This window comes from Sus scrofa, chromosome 14, assembly GCF_000003025.6.
Source record: "Sus scrofa isolate TJ Tabasco breed Duroc chromosome 14, Sscrofa11.1, whole genome shotgun sequence".
Classification (NCBI taxonomy): domain Eukaryota; kingdom Metazoa; phylum Chordata; class Mammalia; order Artiodactyla; family Suidae; genus Sus; species Sus scrofa.
In genome coordinates this window covers 88,019,356-88,038,058 of record NC_010456.5, presented here as the reverse complement: position 1 = coordinate 88,038,058, position 18,703 = coordinate 88,019,356, and the positions used below count along the sequence as shown (strand labels likewise).

Below are 18,703 nucleotides of genomic sequence, written 5' to 3'. Positions count from 1 at the left end.
GCCTGGGAACTTTCATATGCCATGGATGCAGCCCTAAAAAGCAAAAATAAAAATTAAAAAAAAGAAAATAACCAGAGAAATATACCTAAATGACACTATTTCTGTCAGTATTACATCATAACCACAGAATACATAACAAAAAAACAACAACAAAAAAAAAACATGTATAGAGGGAAAAAATTATTTGCAAATCATATTTGGGAAAAGGATCAAGTATCCAGAATATATAGAGAACTCTTATAACAACAACAAAAAGACAAACAATCCAATTTCACCATGGGCAAAAGAGTTGAATTTCTCCAAAGAAGATATTCAAGCAGCCAATAAGCACAGGAAAAGATGCTCAACATGACTACTTAATAAGGAGATGTCAACCACAACCACAATGAGATACCACTTTACACCCACTAGAATGGATATAGTAAGAAAGTCTTAAAGGAAAAAAAAAAGTGGTGGCAAGACTGTGGAGAAACTAGAACACTAGTACATTGTTGGTAGGAATGTAAAATGGTGCATTTGCTATGGAAAAGTTTGGAAGTTCCCCAATAAATTAAACATAGAATTACCAAATGACCCAGCAATTCCACTCCTAAGTATATACTCAAAAGAATTGAAAACAAGTGTTCAAACAAAAATTTGTACCCAAATGTTCACAGCAGCACCATTCACAATGTCTGAAAAGTGGAAATAACCAAAAGTCCATCAACTACTGATTGGATAAACAAAATGTAGTATATCCTGGAGGTCCCATCGTGGCTCTGGGGTAATGAACCCAACTAGTATCCATTAGGATGTGAGTTCAATCCCTGGCCTCACTCAGATGGTTAAAGATCCAGCATTGCTCTGAGCCATGGTGTAAGTCATAGACATGGCTCAGATCCCATGTTGCTGTGGCTGTGGTGCAGGCCAGCAGCTGCAGCTCCAATTCAACTCCTATCCCAGGAGCATCCACATGCTGCAGGCATGGCCATAAAAAGAGAATTTTTAAAAACAAAAATAAATAAATAAATAAATAAATGAAACTCCAAAGCACCAAGTTGAATGAAAATACATAACTCAAAGACCACATATTGTATGATTCCATTTATAAGAATTACGCCCAGTAGGCAAATCCAGAGACAGAAAGCATATCAGCAGTTGCCCATGGGCTGGGAGAAAGGAGAACTAAGGGAATGACTGCTTGAATGCATGTGGGGTTTCTTTTTGGAGTGATGGAAAAGTTCTGGAACTAGATAGTGGTGATGGTTGCACAACTTTATGAACGTATTTAATGCTTCCGAACTGTACACTTTAAAATGGTTAATAAGGGAGTTCCTGCTGTGGCTCAGCGGGAACAAACCTGACTAGCATTCATGAGGACGCAGGTTTGATCCCTAGCCTTGCTCAGTTAGTTAAGGATCTGGCATTGCCGTGAGCTGTGGTATAGGTTGCAGATGCATCTCGGATCTGGCATTGCTGTGGCTGTGGTACAGGCCAGCTGCTGCAGCTCCAGTTCGACCCCCAGCTTGGGAACCTCCATATGCCGTGGGTATAGCCCTAAAAAGACAAAATAAAATAAAATAAAATGGTTAATAATTTTATATGTAAGTTACAAGAAAGAAAGAGAGAGAAAAAGAAAAAGAAACAAAGGCTGGCTTAAACAAAGACATCTAGAACTAGACTCTGAGTAAAGATGGAAGATTGAACACACATTTAATTTCATTTCCTTCTTAAAATTGTGCTAAATTGCTAATGAAGTATTTTTTAAGGCATAAACAAAAGTTTAAAGGCTGGAAAGCAGATGGACCACTGGCAACTAACAGCAGATCCAAGAAAGCTGGGTCCTCAACCAGCAATATGGAAAGCCAAAAACCAACCTGACTTAGTCCGAGTAATTCTCAAAAGGCTCAGGAACTGGTAACAGACGTTACCTCTAGAAATAGGGGAAAAAGGAGCACTAAATAAGGAAGTTTGATTGAAAGGTCTTTTAAGAAGGGCTTCAGAGTTCAGCAGTTAATGAATCTGACTAGTATCCATGAGGACACAGGTCCAATCCCTGGCCTTGCTCAGTGGGTTAAGGATCCCGTGTTGCTGTAAGCTGTGGTGAGGTCACAGACTTGACTTGGATCTGGTGTTACTGTGGCTGTAGCGTAGGCTGGCAGCTGTAGCTCGCATTTGACCCCTAGCCTGGGAATTTCCATATGCTGCACCTGCAGCCCTAAAACAGCAAAAAAAAAAAAAGAAGGGCTTCATCTAAGTGCCTTCCTAAATTCTATGTGGTTGTGTTACTATGCCTCTTTCACCAAGGGAAAATTGTAGAGGATTAGTCTCTGAAAAGGATTTCCTAACAGAGGGACACAAAGCACACTGTATATACACTTAATGCAACCAGGGGCATCAAGTAAATACATATATAAAATGAATGCAGAAATCCTCAGCCCATTCAGCTTCCAGAGAACCATCTTACAGACTTTCCCCCGCCATCCCAGGCAGAAGATTAAAACACTCTTGTCTTTATGGAAAGGGGAAAGAAGCAGGTATCAAGGGCTCCCAATTACATGGCAAAGCCAGGTCACCCTACAGTAAGCTTATAATCAACAAATAACAGACATGTACTTATAGCTTCCAATCAACTTTTAGGGTCACACTTGTGGATGCTTTCTAAGGCTCACCACTTACCTGAGAAAAGTATCTATCAGAAAACGAAGGAAACAAAGAAGGGCAAGGGGTAAAAAGAACTTGGCGGGAACATGAACAATGTAGAGACGAGAAAATTTTAAATTGAACAGGACTTTTTTTTCTTTTTCAGCTGCCCAGAGCATATGGAATTCCTGGGCCAGAGATTATACCTAAGCCACAGCTGTGACCTAAGCTGCAGCTGTGGCAAGGCTGGATCCTTAACCCACTGCGCTGTAAAATTAAAAAGAACTTTTAACTCTATTATTAATGTCCTTGGAGAAGTAAGAGTAAATAGTCTACTAAAAAAAAAAAAAAAAAATGAGTTCTCATTGTGGTGCAATGGGATTGGCGACATCTCTGCAGCACCAGGACACAGGTTTGATCCCTAGCCCAGCACAGCGTGTTAAAGGATCCGGCCTTGCTGCAGCTGCAGTGTAGGTCACAGCTGTGGCTCAGATTCAGTCCCTAGCTCAGGGACATCCATATGTTGTGGGTGTGCCCATTTAAAAACATTTTTTCTAAAGGCCTTTGGAAATTAAACTTAAGGAAATTAATAGAAAGAAGGAAGAACAAAATAGATTATAATAAGAGAAGAAATGTGCTACCAGGCAGTCAAAAAAAAAGAAAGAAAAAGAAATGGGCAGTCTAGTTAAGATGATTTAACGTCTGCACAACAAAGGAGAAAAATTAATGACATAATTCAAGAAAGTTTCCCAGAATTAAACAATGGAAGTTTCCTACTTGAAAACACAGAATGTACAGCATTATGAATTTAAAAATACATCCATACTAAAGCTTATCTTTATGAAGTTTCAAAATAGTGGAAACCAAGGTAAGATCCTACAAACTGCCAGAGATGGAGAAATAGGTTACAATAGGTGAAGAATTAGAATGATTCTGAATTTTCAACAGGCAAGTGTAAGCTAGAAGACAATGGAACAAAATCATCACTGAAGAAAACCCTGCTGTACATCACAAGGAACTATATTCAATCACTTGTAATGCAACATGATGGAGGATAATTCAAGCCAAATAATTAATCAAGGGTAAGAGGAAAATAAAGGCATTTTCAGAAATGCAAGGTATCAAATAATTTGCCTCCATTTCACTCTTTCTTCAGCAAAATGTGGGAGTAAACCAAGAAAGAAGACATAGGGCAGAAGAAACAGAAGATTCAACACAAAGAAAAAGAAATTCCTAGAATGACAGCTGAACACTGAGAAAATGGAAACTCTTCCAGTTTCCATTGGAAGTCTACAGGGACTTCTCTGAGATGACAACATTGACAGAATAAATTATGTGAAAGAAAACAGGGAATCTGGGCAATAAATAGCAAATTTTGAACTGAGTTAGTGATAAGGCACAAAAAAAACAATAAACAAGGTACGTCTAAACTAAAAACCTGGAGTTTCCCACAGCAGAAACAAATCCAACTAGTATCCCTGAGGATGCAGGTTTGATCCCTGGCCTCACTCAGTGGGTCAGGGATCCAGGGTTGCTGTGGCTGTAGTGTAGGCTAGTAGCTATAGCTCGATTTGACCGCTAGCCTGTGAACTTCCATATGCCACAGGTGTGGCCCTAAAAAGCAAATAAAATAAAATAAAATAAAATAATAAACTAAAAACCTCAATTCAAATACATTACTAGAAAAATCACAGGGAGGAGTTTCCGCCATGGCTCAGTGTATTAAGAACCCAACCAATATCCATGAGCATGTGGGTTTGAACCCTGGCCTCAATCAGTAGGTTAAGGATCCAGCCTTACTGTGAGCCGTGGCATAGGTGGCAGATGCAGCTCAAATTAGGTGTGGCTGTGACGGAGGCCAGCAGCTGCATCTCCAATTTGACTCCTAGCCTGGGAAGCTCCATATGCCACAGCTATGGCCCTAAAAAGACAAAAAGAAAAAGACAAAAAGAAAAAGAAAAATCACAGGGAATTCCTAACAGCTAGGAGTTGAGAGTGGTTACCTCTGAGAAGGGGAAGAGAAGGTGGGGACTGAGAAGCACAGTTTGTCTGGATAATCCTTGATGAACCACTTAGTTCATTAAACTGTGTAACTTCGGGGGAAAAAAATGAAGATTAAAAAAGAGGTGGAAGACATGGAAGTAAAGTCCTTAAAGATTTTCCAAGGACATAAAACCACCCTGGAAACTAAATGTGACCCCTGGAAACTAAGAAGTCTAACAAAATTGTTCTGCAAAGTAAAAAATAACAAAAGTGAATTATTTGATGGGCAGAAAAGAGCAAGAAAGAAGAAACATTATGCTCATGCTATCATGACTCTTGCCAAATGACAAGAGCAGAAGTCCCTAGGTTCCGGTGTGGCAGTTCCCCAGCCTGTAAAGTGGGGATAACAGTATCCTTTTCCTAGGATTTCTCTGAGGCTTGAATCCGATAATGAACATAAAGTGCTTATAGCAATGCCAGAAATAAATATGATTAACACAATTGATGCTTTATTCTTTTTTAAATAATTAAAAAATTTTTAATTTCAAATCATTCAATTGCCACAATGATACCGAAAGGTTTGACTGCTTACCTTGTACACTCAAACATCAAAGCCTCTAATCCGTTCACACATATCTCCTAAAAGGGGAGGAAGGAGATAAAGTGTCTGATTACCCAAGGAAAATAGAAATAACAGGTAACAGTTAATGAAGGTTGTTTGTAAAGATGCTTATCATACCAAAGAACTGACTGCACCTGAAAAAATACTCAGGCCACCAGGCTTTATCTTACACTTTTCAGTTGATTATGATCAATCATTCACTCACTGAGCAAGTCAGCCATTAGAAATGAAAACTTTGTACTAATATACATTAACTCAGTAATGCTGAGAAAAGCATTTTCCCATTTCTAAATGGGAAAAGTATCCAATTTATGCATGGATTGTACTTTCCAAGTTCAGTTCTACTCTGTTATAAAACCCAAGAAACATTTTTCCAAAGAAACAAAATTAAGAAATAAAGTTGAGATCCTGAGCAATAAAGGCCAATTTAATCCGTAAGTATCTAAGAACCATGGTAAAAAGAAAAGGATAAATACAACCATGTTAGATGGCTTTCAGTCACTTCCCTTGTGTTCTCATATCTAGCAAAAAAAAATATCTACTTGAGATTAGGAACTGTGCCACACTTTGTTTTATTCATCTTTGTATCCTTGTAAACATAAACAGTATAAGACAGAGTACCTGCCTTCCTTTAGGAGCTTAAAATATTGATTTAACAAATGAATAACTAGAATTAAGATTACATTTGAACCATATTCTTTTCATGGAGAAATACACTACAATTACCAATTGAAGGAAGATTTTTCTTCATCTTGGCAACAAGATCAGAGTTGGAACACCAAGAACAATTAAAAGTTGGGCAGATATTCCTTCTCTATAATAGTCATTTCTCCTATTTGGTCACAGATCACTCAAACTGTTTTCAAGTATGTATAAATCACTAAGTTGCATTCTCATAATAGAAAACTTGACCTCCAAAATTCCCTGCTTCTTTCCTTTTACTAGTATCTTAAATAAAAACAGCAGCTGCTGATGTTTTATCTGGATTTCCCCAGGTTTTACTGAGATACAAGGGACATATAACGTTGTATTAGTTTAAGGTGTACACTACAATGATTTGATATATGCACGTATTGCAAAATGATTACTCCAAGTTTAGTTAACATCCATCACCTCACACAATTCTGTTTTTTTCTTTCTTGTGATGAGAACTTTTAAGATATTCATACAGTACTACTAGCTACAATCACCATGCTGTACCTTTTATTTTCATAATTCATATATCTTTTTTTTTTTTAAGGGCCACACCCATGGTATATGGAGGTTCCCAGGCTAGGGGTCCAATCAGAGCTACGCCACAGCCACAGCAACACCAGATCCTTAACTCTCTGAGTGAGGCCAGGGATTGAACCTGAAACCTCATGGTTCCCAGTCGGATTTGTTACCACTGCACCACAACAGGAACTCCCATAATTTATATATATTATAATTGAAAGTTTGTACTTTTTCAGCACCTTCGCCCATTTCCCATCCCCACTCCCTGCCTCTGGCAACCACCAATTTGCTCTCTGTTTCTGCACCTTCAGGGTTTTTTTAGATTCCACATATAAGTAAGATCATACAGAATTCATCTTTTTTTGTTTTGACTTTTTTTTCTTTTTAGGGCCACACCCAAGGCATATGGGAGTTCCCAGGCTAGGGGTTGACTCAGAGCTACAGCTGCCAGCCTATGCCACAGCCACAGCAACTGTGGGATCCAAGCCACATCTGCAACCTATACCACAGCTCACAGTAAAGCCGGATCCCCAACCCACTGAGTGAGCAAGACCAGGGATCGTCGAACCCACATCCTCAGGGATTCTAGTCAGATTAGTTTCCACTGTGCCACAAGAAAGAACTCCTAAGGTAGATTTTTTATTTGCAGTTTCTATACTACTTCTGGTCAGTACAGAAGGTTATCAACTGAAAAATTAATATGAGGGGCCAAAAAAATATAATAAAAAAACTTATTAAAAAACTCAAGTTCCCTGGTGGCCTAGCCATTAAGGATCTGGTGTTGTCACTGCTGTGGCTCGAGTTCAGTCCTGGCCCAGGGAACTTCCATATACCTCAGGCACAGCCCTCCTTCCCCCAAAAAACCCTCAATATTCAGAGGAAAATCCTGACAAAAACACACTATTTCTCTAGTTCAAATGCAACTACCTATACTCAGACATTCTAGCAATGAAGTAGAAAAAATTACCTAACATGATAATATAAACTATTTTAAGAACAAAAATAGGAGTTCCCGTGGTGGCGCAGTGGTTAACGAATCCGACTAGGAACCATGAGGTTGCGGGTTCGATCCCTGCCCTTGCTCAGTGGGTGAACGATCCGGCGTTGCCGTGAGCTGTGGTGTAGGTTGCAGACGCGGCTCGGATCCCGTGTTGCTGTGGCTCTGGCGTAGGCCGGTGACTACAGCTCCGATTCGACCCCTAGCCTGGGAACCTCCATATGCCGCGGGAGCGGCCCAAGAAATAGCAACAACAACAACAACAAAAGACACACACACAAAAAAAAAAAAAAAAAAAAAAAGAACAAAAATAACTGCAAAAACAATGGAAATTATAGGTTAAATTTACAGAATTTAGTACACAATGTATCCAATGTTGACACCACAAAGCTCACTTTCATAGTTTAAAACCTAAGTTTACCTAAAAAAGAAATATTTTAATTTTTCATTACACAAAGAAAACAACTCAATGTCTACGATACATCCTTAAAGGAATAAAGCCTAATTTATCCCAGAGAGCCAGAGCTCACTTCAAGATTTATGGAATGATTGGTAATCACATTCCTTCTTCCAAACATAAAATTCACGTGGAGGGAGTTTCCACAATGACACAGTGGAAACAAATCCTGCTAGTACCCATGAGGATGCAGGTTCCATTCCAGGTCTCACGTAATGGGTTGGGAATCTGGCGTTGCCAAGAGCTGTGGTGTAGGTCACAGATGAGGCTCACATCTGGCGTTGCTGTGGCTGTGGTGCAGGCCGGCAACTGTAGCTCTGATTCGACCCCTAGCCTGGGAACTTTCATATGCCTTGGATGTGGCCCTAAAAAGAAAAAAAAAAAAAAATTCACATGGATCATCAACTTAAATGAGAAAGGCATGAAAAGCATGTAAGCTCCAATCTAGCATTAGAAATTACTCCATAAATATTATTTCTCTTGAATACCCTTTCTGCTTTGAAAGTCTATACCCCAAAGAAATCAAAATACTTTATTCTTCTACAATGATTTCATGTAAATTGATGAAGGCTGTATAAATGTTTGTTAGAACAAATGTAGGAGTTGAAAATAGTTGATCGGTGTGCAACAGAAGAGACAAGGATAGTATCACTAGGAGAGGAGACAAAATCATCTCTAAGCCACCTATGATAGTAATCACACATCTCTAACACAAAGATTTTTAAGTGAGGTCTCTGTGATATTTTTGAAAAAAATTTTATATTCAAGAAAATTTAACCACAATTAATTAAATCTATTTTAAATTTTGATTCAAGACTGTTTTCTGCAGACATAACAATGCTCAATTTCTCTGCTTTAGTAAACTATAAAATAAAATATGAAACTCACTAAGGAAAAGCAAAGCGAGAAACTGAGTATGTCACTTTTAGACCCTTATCTTTATGTGAAAGTAAACAGCATCAGTTTCAAGCATATTCCAAACTTTTAGAAGTGAGTGGGTAAAGGAATAAGAGAACATAAAAACTGACACTATTTCTATAGTATAGGTTTATATTTTAATGTTTTCATTCTGAAAAACAAATGATGCAAATTGAGACTTCCATCTGACTTGTCAGAAGGGTTGTCATGAGGAGTTCCCATCATGGTTCAGTGGAAATGAATCTGACTAGTGCAGGTTAGATCCCTGGCCTCACTTGGTGGGTTAAGGATCCGGTGCTGCTGTGAGCTGCAGTGTAGGTCAAAGATGCAGCTCTGATCTGGCATTGCTGTGGCTATGGCACAGACAAACAGCTGCACTTCTGATTCAAACCCTGGCCTGGAAAACTTTCATATGCCACTGGTGTGGCCCATAAAAAAAAAGAAAAACCTTGAAGGGTTGTCATGAGTACTAACATTTCTAGGTTAACATTTTCATAAACCTTTATCTCATTTTTTCTAAGCATCTTAAATAACATTAAAAACATGGAGTTTCCTGGCAGAACAGTTAAGTCCTGAGGCTTAGGTCACTGCTGTGGGTGCTTGATCCCTGGCCCAAGAACTTCTACATGCTGTGGGTGAAGCCAATTTAAAAAAAGAAAAAGAAAAAAGAGTTCTCATGGTAGCTCAGTGGTAATGAACTCAACTATTATCCATGAGGGTGTGGGTTCAATCCCTAGCCCCGCTCAGTGGGTTAAAGGATCCAGTGTTGCTATGAGCTGTGATGTAGGTCACAGACACAGCTCCGATCCTGAGTTGCTGTGGCTGTGGTGTAGGCTGGCAGCTGCAGCTCTGATTCAACCCCTAGCTTTGGAGCTTCCATATGTGGCAGGTATGGCACTAAAAAAGCAAAAAAACAACAACAATAAAACAAAAAACAGGAGTTTCCATTGTGGTTCAGTGGGTTGAGAACTCAACATAGTGTCCATGAGGATGCAGGTTCGATCTCTAGCTTTGCTATGTGGGTTAAGGATCTGTCATTGCCACAAGCTGCGGCACAGGTCACAGATGGGCTCAGATCCAGTGTTGCTATGGCTGTGGCATAGGCCCACAGCTGCAGCTCCAGTTTGACCCTATTCTGGGAACTTCCATATGCCACAAGTGTGGTGGTTAAAAAAAAAAAGAAAAAACCCAAAAACCCAATTATATAACATGATGCAGCTGCTTTGGAAAAACGGTTTGGCAGTTCCTCAAAAAGTTAAACACAGAGCTACCATATAACCCAGTAATTCCATCCTAGGTATATACCAAGGAGCATTGAAAGCATATGCCCTCATAAAAACCTGTACACAAGTGTTCATAAAAGCAACATTCCTAACAGTCAAAAAGTGGAAACAACCCAAAAACCCATCAACGGATGAACGGATGAACCAAATGTGGTATATCCTTACAATGGAATATTATTCAGCCAAGAATAACAACAAAATACTGATACACCAAATCACAAACAAACTCTGAAAACATTCTGAGTGAAAAGAGTCTACTTATATGAACTACTGAGAACAGGAAAACCATAGCGAAATAAGCAGATTAGTGGCTGCCAGGGGCTGGGAGAAGGGGGAACACTTCAGAGGAGTTTCCTTTGAAGCTGATGAAAAAGTTCTGGAATGAGATAATGGTGATGGTTGCACAACACTGAATATACTCAATGCTACTGAAACTTTAATGTTATATGAATTACACTTTTAATTAATGAAGGAAATCCTACAAAACAAAAAACAGATGTTAACATCTTACCAGAGAAGCTAATTTCCAAAATAAATGATTATTTTGGTACCCCTTTAAACATTATTAATTTGGATAAGGATATTAGAAACATTTAAAAAATTGAATCTTTTTCTATAATTCCCAATACCATCCTTAAGCTTTTCTTTTTTTGCTTTTTAGGGCAGCACCCACGGCACATGGAGGTTCCTAGGCTAGGGGTCAAATCGGAGCTGTAGCTGTTGGCCTATGCCAGAGCCACAGCAACGCCAGATCCGAGCCAAGTCTGCAACCTACACCACAGCTCACAGCAATGACAGATCCTTAACCCACTGAGCAAGGTCAGGGATTGAACGTGCAACCTCATGGTTCCTTGTTTCCGCTGAGCCACGATGGGAACTCCAAGTTTTTCCATTGTCATGAATTCTCATAAAACTTTCAACACCAGCCTTACAATGCTTTTTCTGCTAGGTTAGAAATCAATTTTATAAAATATATAAATAAATAAATTTAATTTTAAAATGGGTAGAATGTCTTATTAAATTTGGCTTACAAATATCATATGTTGAATTTTTTGTTTTGTTTTTGGCATGTCCTCGGCATGTGTAAGTTCCCCGGCCAGGGAGCAAACCCCCACTACAGCAGCAACTCAAGCCGCTGCAGTGACAACACCAAAGCCTTAACTCCCTCTGCCACAAATGAACTCCATATGTTGAATTTTAGTACAGAAGAGGAACATGTTTATTTCTATTTTTATTTTTATTTTTGATCGTCCCTAGGCACACAGAGTTCCCAGGCCAGGAATCACACCTGAGCTGCAGTTGTTGCAGCTATGGCAACACCAGATCTCTCAGGCGGGGGATGGAACCTGCATCCCAGCACTCTATAGACGCTGCCGAACCTATTACACCACAGTGAGAAACCCGGAACAAGTTTATTTCTAATGAAGAAGTTGAGCAAAAGATAAAAAAACTTTTTAGATAGCAAAATTTATCTGGTCTGCTTTAGCCCCCATGAATCTATCTCTGACACTTACTTTTTAAAATTTCGATATTCAGGAGTTCCCATCGTGGCTCAGCGGAAACAAATCCAACTAGGAACCATGAGAATGCAGGTTCAATCCCTGGCCTTGTTCAGTGGGTTAAGGATCCAGCATTGCCGTGAGCTGTGGTGCAGGTCACAGACTCAGCTCAGATCTGGCATTTCTGTGGCTGTAGCGTAGACGGGCAATTGTAGCTCTGATTGGACCCCTAGAACCTGGGAAACTCCATATGTCCCAGGTGCAGCCCTTTAAAAAAAATCAAAAAAATAAAATAAAATATTGATATTCAATACAGAAAAGCAATATCCAAAGAAAAATAAAGGCTATGCCAAATGTAGTAATAGCCCATTAATTTATTTTACCTCACGTATAAGAGAAAATACCACTTCTGCAGAACCTGATTCTAGACAAGGCCAAATTCAATTGCCTGCATAATAATTCATCAAATGTTCATTCACAATCTTCCTGCTTGCTCTTAATGGGGTTTGAGGATAGTAGGCTCTTGATATACATGAATTATGTAAATTATCAGGTTAAATAACAGTTTCAACTTAAAACAATAACACCTATTTGGGGCTTATACAAATCAGGCAATGGAACTAGAAGCTTTATATATTTTACTTATTTTAGCCTCACAATACTTCACAGAGAGGTTAGGTAAGTAACTTCCCTAAGGTCACAACCCTAGTACATTGCAAATCCAGGATTCAAACCAAGGTCTGCCAGACATACAACCACTTTTGCTCAAACTTTCTAAGTGTGGGCTACAAAGGAATACAATTTCAGTTTAGCTGGCAAACAGTCATATTCCCTCTAGAATACGGCTTCTTCTTCCTCTTTTTTTTTTTTTTTTTTTTGCTTTTTAGAGCCATACCTGCAGCATATGGAAGTTCCTAGCCTAGAGGTCAGGGGTCAAATTGGAGCTGCAGCTGCTGGCCACAGCCACAGCAACGCCAGATCCAAGTCATGGTCTGTGACCTACACCACAGCTCAGGGCAATGCCGGATCCCTGACCCAGTGATCAAGGCCAGGGATGGAACCTGAATCCTCATGGATACTAGCTGGTTTTTTTTCCGCTGCACCATAATGGGAACTCCTTGAATACAGCTTCTAAATTTCAGGGAAAGAGAAAGAGAAAGAGAGCTTGAAAAGAATGTTACTGAAAAAGTGATGAGATGTCTGGGGAAACATGCAATGCATTGTGTACCTACTACGTTCCATGTGCTGGGGTGGATATTTTAATGCATAAACACTTAATTGCTACAACAATCCTGGGAGGTAAATATTGATACCTCCTTTTTCACGTAACAGGAAACTGACATCTAGATGGTGCAAAAAGGAGTTTCTGTTGTGGCTCAGTGGTAACAAATCCGACTAGTATCCATGAGGACTTGGGTTCAACTCCTGGCCTTGCTCAGTATAAGGATCTGGCATTGCTGTGAGCTGTGGTATAGATTACAGACACGACTCGGATCCCGAATTACTGTGGCTGAGGTGCAGGCCTGCAGTTGTAGGTCCAATAAGACCCCTAGCCTGGAAACTTCTATATGCCTCAGACGTGGCCCTAAAAAAGGAAGGGGAAAAAAAAAAAAGAAGGTGCAGGAAGGTCCAAGGTTACAGAAGTTGCAAAGCACATAGTTGGGATTAGAAACCAATTCAGTCAATAAATATTTACTGAGTGTATACCAGTGCTATACGAGGCACTTAGAATATTAAGAATCCCCCATATAAGGCTAAAACCAAAGCTATTCTCTTTTTGCTTAGGAAGTAAACCATTGTGAAATTGAAAAAACGCCATAGATTTTTCTTTTAACAGCTTTGTTTTTAATGATTGTGCATGCCTTGGTTATACATGTGAACTACTACCTCTAAAGTAAAAAGTGATTGCCATAAAAACTGAACAAGCCTCCAGCAGTAAATGTGAAAATATAAGCAAATTTGTCCTAAATGCACAGTTTTGAACATATTGCTAGATAGAGAGGACCACTTTGGAAAATATACTTTCTATGTTCTGAAGGATGATTTAAACCATTAAGCATTTTACGAAGCTTTTGAAGGTCTGTCAGATTTTAAATGACAACAGTAAAATTTCAAAAGGAACAGAAGTCAGCACCAAAGCTAGTTTAACATTAATAATAAGTGAGCTAATAAATAGGTCTATGTTTGCCCAGTCAGGTTTTGCTTATTATGTTGGTTGGAAAGCCGGAAGGAAACTGGTTTTAACTCCCATACAACCTGTATCATGACAACAACACTTTATCAGAAAAGTAGCTGATGTCTGCATAGCACTGACACAGTTGAAATTTATAACAGATCTTTCTATTCCAATTATTTTCATAATTCATTCATGGTATAGGATTGAGATGATAACTTAAGTGGAAACAAAAAAAGAAGGGTAATCAACACTTATTGAGACCTTTGTATGTGCCAGCTGCTAAAATTCTTAAATGAATTTTCTCATTTAATTCTCATAGCCACCCTGCAAGATAGTAACCTTTTGGCAGAAGAAACAGAAGTTTTGAGAAATGAAATACCTTTCTTTTCTTTTTCTTTCTTTTTTTTTTTCTTTTTGGTCTTTTTAGGGCCACACTGTGGCATATGGAGGTTCCCAGGCTAGGGGTCGAATCGGAGCTACAGCTGCCGGCCTATGCCACAGCAACGCAGGATCTGAGCTACTTCTGTGACCTACACCACAGCTCACAGCAAAGCAAAGTGGGATCCTTAACTACTTAGTGAGGCCAGGGACCAAACCCGCATACTCATGGTTACTAGTCAGGTTCGTTAAATGCTGAGCCACGATGGTAACTCCTGAAGTACATTTCTAAGGTCACAAATCTAATAAAGATAGAGAGCCAAGGTTCAAACTCTGATGTCAATTATTACAATGTTCCACAGCACTAAATACCTATCAGTTTATTATTGTTTTTTTTTCCTTCGTCTTTTTGCCTTTTCTTGGGCCTCTTCCACGGCACAAGGAGGATCCCAGGCTAGGGGTCTAATCAGAGCTGTAGCCGCCTGCTTAGGCCAGAGCCACAGCAACATGGGATCCAAGCCACATCTGCAACCTACACCACAGACCATAGCAACGCCAGATCCTTAACCCACTGAGCAAGGCCAGGTATCAAAACCTCATGGTTCCTAGTCGGATTCGTTAACCACTGTGCCATGACGGGAACTCCCAGTTTATTAATTTTTTAAAAATTATGATAATACCATAATAAAGCATAGGAAATAGAATAAAATAATGATTTGATTATGAACTATTGTAGTACCTCAAAAGTCCTATAGAGTAATGCTGACTTTTAAAAAATTCCTAGGACGGTTATTGTTAAAGAGAACATAAAATGTCTTCAAGTCAAAATACTAGAGTTTCAAGTACGAAAAAGTAATAAATAAATAACCATTTAAAATGATAAAAATAGGAGTTCTAGTTGAGGCTCAGCAGTAAACAAACCCAACTAGTATCCATGAGGACAAAGGTTTGATCCTTGGCCTCACTCAGTGGGTTAAGGATCTGGCATTGCTGTGAGCTGTGGTGTAGGCCAGCAGCTACAGCTCCGATTTGACCCCTAACTTGGGAACTTCCATGTGCCATGGGTGTGGCCCTAAAAAGACCCCCCCAAAAAAAAAAATTTATCTAAAGAGACCAAGTTAAAAAAAAACAACAACAACAATGAGTTCTATTCTAAAGTAATGGTTTTTAAAGGCCTGCAGAGCACCAGCATAGGCTGGCTCAAAGCAGCATTTTTCAGAATTAACTCCACGGAAAGACTAATCCCTACAAAAATATTGAAAGATGATAAGTTTCCATAGTCAAACAAGCTTGTGAAATGCTTGACTTAATGCTAAGCCAGTTTCTTCGCTGGTAAAACAAAGAGAACAATGCAGTGCTGGGAGTCCTCTGGAGCCAGACTATCTGGGTTTGACTCCTGCCTCTTCTACCCACTAGCCTGGCCATGGGATTTGGGGCATGCTTTTTCACCACTCTGGGCCTCAGTTTTCTGTGAAAATAAAGGAGATAACTGCAGAAGACAGACTTGTAAAGACTAGAAATATTAATCCATGTAGGGTTGTTAGAACAGAGCCTTAAACTAATAAGCACTTGACAAATGTTAAATTATTTGTAGTAATATCATTTCCCTGAGCCTTTATTAAGGTGAAGAAAGCTAATGTTCATCATGAATTGCAAAGGGACAAAGGGATATATCTGGTAGCAGTTTCCCAAACTTATAAAATAGCCCTCTTTTCCACAGACCATCCCTCAAGACCGGTTAATATCTTTTAAAAACAAAACAAACAAAAAATATTGTGATAAACAACAGAGAATTCTACCACTAATATAAAAATGTTTTAAAAAATGCAAGGTAAGTGCTTCCCAGTTACTGGAGGGGTGGCAAGTCCTGAGAGGGTATGGAAGCTCCACTCCTTCCCCTCATACCTTGTCCTATGCACCTCTTCCATTTGGCTGTTCCTGAGTTGTATCCTTAATAAGAAACCAGTAATATCTCCTTACAAATTTCAGCACATAGAGTCAGTGCCCAGAGCCTGTGCATGCAGTAGGATGGAACATCATTTTATTTTCCATTCTCACAGCCCTCAGTGGCTTCAAATGATCATGTCTTATCAGAGTAGTCGACTATTCAGTTATCCAAGATATTGTGTGGAACCTAGGCAGTCTTAATCCAGCCTGCAATCATCTGAATAACGACATGAATGGTTTCCATCACCAAGATGCAGCCATCTATCTGAGTCTCATATCCATTGCATAGACTCAAAGTCAATATTCAAATGATGGTGTTTTTTCCATTTGGTATTTATTATACCTATTTGGCAAATTTACAGTCATTACCAGAAGTGCTAATTATGCTACCCTTCCATTTAGAATTTTTTCTAAGCAGTATGTGTCAGGATCTTCAGAAATGCTTATACCTTTGGATCAAACAAATGAATTTCCAACAATCTATATTATGGAAATTAATAAGAATACAAGATAAAACCATATATAAATATACATACTGCAACATCTTTAACATTCTGGAAAACTAAAAATACCAAGAAAGTCTAAGAGTTCCCATTGTGGCTCAGCAGGTCATGGCCCTATCTAGGACCCATGAGGATGCAGGTCCAATCCGTGGCCTCGCTCAGTGGGTTAAGGATCTGGTGTTGCCATGAGCTGTGGAATAGGCCACAGATGCATCTCAGATCTGGCATTGCTGTGGTTGTGGTGTAGGCCAGCATCTGTAGCTCTGATTCGACCCCTATCCTGGGAACTTCCATATGCCGCAGGTATGGCCCTAAAAAGTAAAAAAAAAAAAAAGAAAAGAAAAAAGAAAGAAAAAAGAAAAAGAAAAAGTAAAAGAAAAAAGTCTAATTTTAGGGGAAGGATTAAACAAAGAGTGGTACATTAGTTGCATTACACAGTCATTGCAAGTTATATCTTAAAGGTCATGAATAATGCTATGTGAAAAAGAAAGTTACTAATTTATTTTTAAAGTACAAGCATAATTTTCTAAAACAAGCCAACAAAATACCAAGTAATCAAAATTTAAGACAAAAAGGAAATCTACAAATACATCGAAATGTCCACTGTGGTTGATTTGAGCCATAACTGACCCTTCTTCCTATTTCTCTATATTTTCCAAGTTTTCTTTCTTAATTTATTTATTCTTGGCTGCAACCACAGCATGCAAGAGTTCCTAGTACAGTGACTGAACCCAAGCCACAGCAGTAACAATGCCAGATCCTTAACTGCTAGACCACCAGGGAACGCCCCAAGTTTTTTCCCCCAAATTTTCTTTATCAAGTACGTCGATTTTGCTTAACTCTTTCTTGATACCGCTTGCCTTGGGCTAAATTTCTACTAGATGGCAATAGAAATATGGAAGCAAACTGGCCTAGTGGTCAAAGATGGGAAAAGTACAAAATGTGATTTCTTTCAAAGGTTATCTATTAGTTTGTGAGAGGCAGAGATGGTTAAACATACAATGAAGTCATATTTCCTGCTAGCAAAATTGTTCTTCGTTTGTATAGTGAAATCACACACATCAATATTTCTTAGTGTTCTGCAAAAACACCTTGCATCATGATTTATAAGTATTCTGTGACCTGAAGAAATCTGGAAGCACATACTAAATATGCCAAAGATTAATGCAGTGTAACCTATGGTATTAAGACCTTTTGGGAAGAGTTCCCACTGTGGCTTTTCGGTTATGAACCCAACTAATATGCATGAGGATGGGGATGAAACCAACTAGTAACCATAAGGATCCCTGGCCTCCCTCAGTGGGTTAAGGATCCTCATTGCCATGAGCTGTGCTATAGGTCGCAAATATGGCTTGGATTCCATGTTACCTTGGCTGCAGTACAGGCCAGCAGCTGCAGCTCCAATTTGACTCCTAGCCTGGGAACTTCCACGTGCTGCAGGTGTGGCCCTAAAAAAAAGGAAAAAAGAAATAAATAAAAAGACATTTTGGGAGAGGTAAAATTCTTATTTAGAGCATTATTTTCCAACTTATGAATTTTTATATGTTTTCTCTAATTTCAAAAATAGCCTTTTTAAATATAGCATTTCGAGTTATACTTTATAACTTAAATATGGCTTAAATATTGCTCCAATATTACTAAATTTATATGCCTTGAAGGAGATCATGAACTATTCATTTTACTATTCCGTCCTATTGTGACTCAGAAATTTTTACACTCTCCCTCAACTGGGTTTGAGCTGTGCAAAGGACTGATGACCTAATGATTTTATCACCCCAGTTTGGACTCAGGGTTATCTCTGTCCATCTATCTACCCCTTAGGGACAAGTTTGTCAAGGCCAAAAGATCAAGTGAGCACCAACTACTTCCACCCTTTGCCTTCCTCCTTCCCAGGACTAAGCCTTGCCGCAAAAGAAAACAGTCCCATGCTAGGGTTCTTTATGACATGCTGAGCAAAGGCGACAGATGCTAAACATTGGCAAGGATCTGAAAACAATGAAGTCATTTAGTTTAATGCAGAACCCAGAATCTCAGTCTCTCAGCATCAATGCCTTTCCCTACAAAATTAGCCTAAAATTTGAAATTAGCAAAGACCACCATGTT

At 39.0% G+C, this 18,703-nt stretch overlaps 1 protein-coding gene across 6 annotated transcripts in view; it reads right to left on the bottom strand.

The window, feature by feature from the left end:
* Positions 1-18,703, bottom strand: part of FAM35A (family with sequence similarity 35 member A) — a 115,557-nt gene that overhangs the window by 83,097 nt on the left and 13,757 nt on the right. For 3 of the 6 annotated variants that reach the window (XM_021073591.1, XM_021073594.1, XM_021073592.1), the window contains exon 2: positions 5,198-5,244. The exons of the other annotated variants lie outside the window; for them this stretch is intronic. The gene's annotated coding sequence lies outside the window, so the exon portion shown is untranslated. The remainder of the gene's footprint in view (positions 1-5,197; positions 5,245-18,703) is intronic. 6 annotated transcript variants of the gene reach the window in all.